At 37.4% G+C, this 3096-nt stretch overlaps 1 pseudogene; it reads right to left on the minus strand.

The window, feature by feature from the left end:
• Positions 1–1598: 1598 nt before the first annotated feature.
• On the minus strand, positions 1599–2659 carry LOC712855 (heterogeneous nuclear ribonucleoprotein A1 pseudogene; annotated as a pseudogene).
• Between the last annotated feature and the right edge of the window lie 437 nt (positions 2660–3096).

A 3096-nucleotide genomic window follows, 5' to 3' on the forward strand; every position in this document is an offset into this window, starting at 1 on the left:
AATGCAAAAAATTATTCTTAAGGAAATGAAATAATGGCCTATTTTAGAAAGATCAGAAGCCTTCCTGATGGGGGGGAATATATATAATACATTTAGTATAAATTAAATACAAAGGTTATATTTAAAATAGGTAGCAATCTGGGAAAACTTCACTGTTGAGGTAAAATAAGTGCATTTATTAATACGATTTTAAAGGTCATTTATTCTAAAATACTAATATAGACTTTTCTCTAAACTCTTACATCCTCAACTAGTAAAAAGCATATTTTATGATTTTTTGTTTCCAGTTTCTGTCTATTTCTTCATGTACAGCAATATTGTGTGGTCTCTTTAAAGCTAATACTCTTGTAGAAAATTTCACACATGCACACACAAAACATTTTTTAAACCTAGTATTTAAAAACATCAACTGCATCTAATCAAGTCAGGTTGATTCTTCAGAGGCTGAATACTATAATGGTTAAGATTATGGGCTCTGAGTTTGAATCCTAAATGTTTCACTTACTAATTACTTACTTTAGGCATTAGATTAACCTCTTCGTGCCTCATCTTTCCTCATCTGAAAAACAAGACTTTATGTATAATAGCATATAACTCTAAAAGATTAAATGGAAAGAACAGTGCTGCCACATGGTATGTGCTCACTACATTTTAGTTATTATTTATATCAGCCTGGAAAATTTTTGTTTAATAATTAATTCTATGTGTTCAGGGATTATCTTTCTAACTAACTTTGCCTACTTTTACTAAGTACCTTATGTAAGCAAAGGCTTGGTAAATATTTTAATGATGATAGAGAAGAAAATTATCATCATTTAGGCTCAGTAATCTAGGAAATTGATTTAAGCCATAGTATCATACATAGTAAAGCAATATTTCTTTTTTTTCAAGAGAATGAAATCATTTATTGATTACACATGATAATGAATTATACACAAACTTTATTCCCATCTATAATTTTACCTGGTACAATTATTCAATTTAGATATATTGCATAGGATGTGCCAACAATCATTTTTATAATCATTAATTCCATGATTTTGCTTGAGTAATCTCTTCAATGGTAAACTTGAGGTCACAACAGTAACTATCAATTCAACTACACCAAGGTTTCTAAAGACAATGGCTTCTCCACCCAAGCAGGTTGTGTGTAAATTCCAAATAGAACCTGGCATCACCCTGAAGGAATTCTAACTTCACACTGTTCAGGAAATTTACCAAGATGGCTTCAGAGTGGACTAACTTTACATAGCACATTTAAAAAAAAGACATTCATTCTGTGTCATGATTAGACTATTACATTTAGCAATCAACAGCATGGGTGCAAATATATGTATGTGTGTGTGTGTGTGTGTACACATATACATATATAACCTTTGTTGGAATGCTTTACACTTTCCACAGAACAGAAACTAAAATAACCTGTTATACAATTAGTCACAAATATAGTCCTCGAGGTTTTTGCCCATACACATGAGTATTTATTTAAAACATGTCTTCTCTGTACAGCTGGGCCCTGCCACCACTGTGCTTGGCTGAGTTCACAAAACTGTTATAACCTATAGCTTCTCTGTCACTTCTCTGGCTTTCCTCTCCTGCTAAACTTTGTTTCCTAATTAAAATCTTCTGCCACTGCCATAGCTACTGCTGCTACTGGAACTGCCATAGCTACCTAGGTTTAGTGGTTTGGCAAAGTATTGGCCTCCACCATCATAGGGGCCAGAGCTTCTGTCTCTAAAGTTTCCTCCCATCAGGGTCCAAAATTTGAAGACTGATTGTTGTAATTGCCAAAATCATTGTAGCTTCCACCACCTCCAAAATTGCTTCCATCATTACCAAATCCATTAGAGCCATCCCCACTGCCACCATATCCACCACCACCACCATGGCTGCCACCAAAGCCACCATGACCACTGAAGTTTCCTCCATGACCAAAGCTGTCATTCCCACCGAAACCACCTCCACGACCACAACCAAAGTTTCCAGAACCACTTCGACCTCTTTGGCTGGAAGAAGCACTAAGCCATCTCCTGCTTTGACCGGGCTTTCCTAACTTCACAATTGTGGCCATTCACAGTATGGTATTTCTGAATGACAGTCTTATCCACTGAATCAGGGTCATCAGTGGTTACAAAGTCAAAGCCCCTTTCCTTGCCATTGCCTCAGTCAGTCATGATTTCAATCACTTCAATTTTTCTACGCTGTTCAAAATCATCTCTTAGGTGATGTTCTTCAGCGTCTTCTTTAATGCCACCAACAAATATCTTTTCCACAGTTAAATGGGCACCTGGTCTTTGAGAATCTCCTCTTGAGACAGCTCTCTTTGGTTCCACAACTTTCCATCCACCTTGTGTGGTCTTGCATTCATGGCTGCATCCACCTCCTCCACAGTGGCATAGGTGGCAAACCCAAAGCCCATGGCATGCTTGGTGTTTGGATCTCTCATTACCACACAGTCTGTGAGCGTTCCCCATTGCTCAAAATGGCTCCTCAGGCTCTCACCAGTAGTTTCAAAGCTCAACCCTCCAATGAAGAGTTTCCTCAGCTGTTTGGGCTCTTTAGGAGACTCTGACTTAGACATGACGGCAGGGAGAAGAGAGACTTCAACAATGCTTCCTTGGCGGTGTCCACGGTCAGAAAGGAGCAAGTTGATGAACATATCTCAGCAATATTTCTTAATATTTGAAAAAGTTATGTGTGTTCGCAGATTATTTTTTCTCTCCTATTAAAAATTTCATTTAGAACTTTTTTTTCAAGTGTTTCTTTCACACTAGTGCTGATTTTCAGTAAAACTATGGCTATTATCTCTACTTCAACAGGCAATGTTTTCACACATCACATTCTCAGAATCTATATATTGATGACTTTTAAAGAAAATATTTTAGCTATCTCTTAAGAAAAACAATATTAAAACTGAGGTGACTGACCAGGCACAGAGGCTCATGCCTGTAATGCCAGTGTTTTGGGAGGCCAAGTCAGGAGGACTGCTTTAGGCCAGGAGTTTGAGACCAGCCTGGACAACATAGTGAGACTCTGTCTCTACAAAAGATAAGAAAAATTAGCCAGATGTGGTAGTGTGCATCTGTAGGCCTAGCT

The sequence above is a fragment of the Macaca mulatta genome, chromosome 2 (assembly GCF_049350105.2).
Source record: "Macaca mulatta isolate MMU2019108-1 chromosome 2, T2T-MMU8v2.0, whole genome shotgun sequence".
Classification (NCBI taxonomy): Eukaryota; Metazoa; Chordata; class Mammalia; order Primates; family Cercopithecidae; genus Macaca; species Macaca mulatta.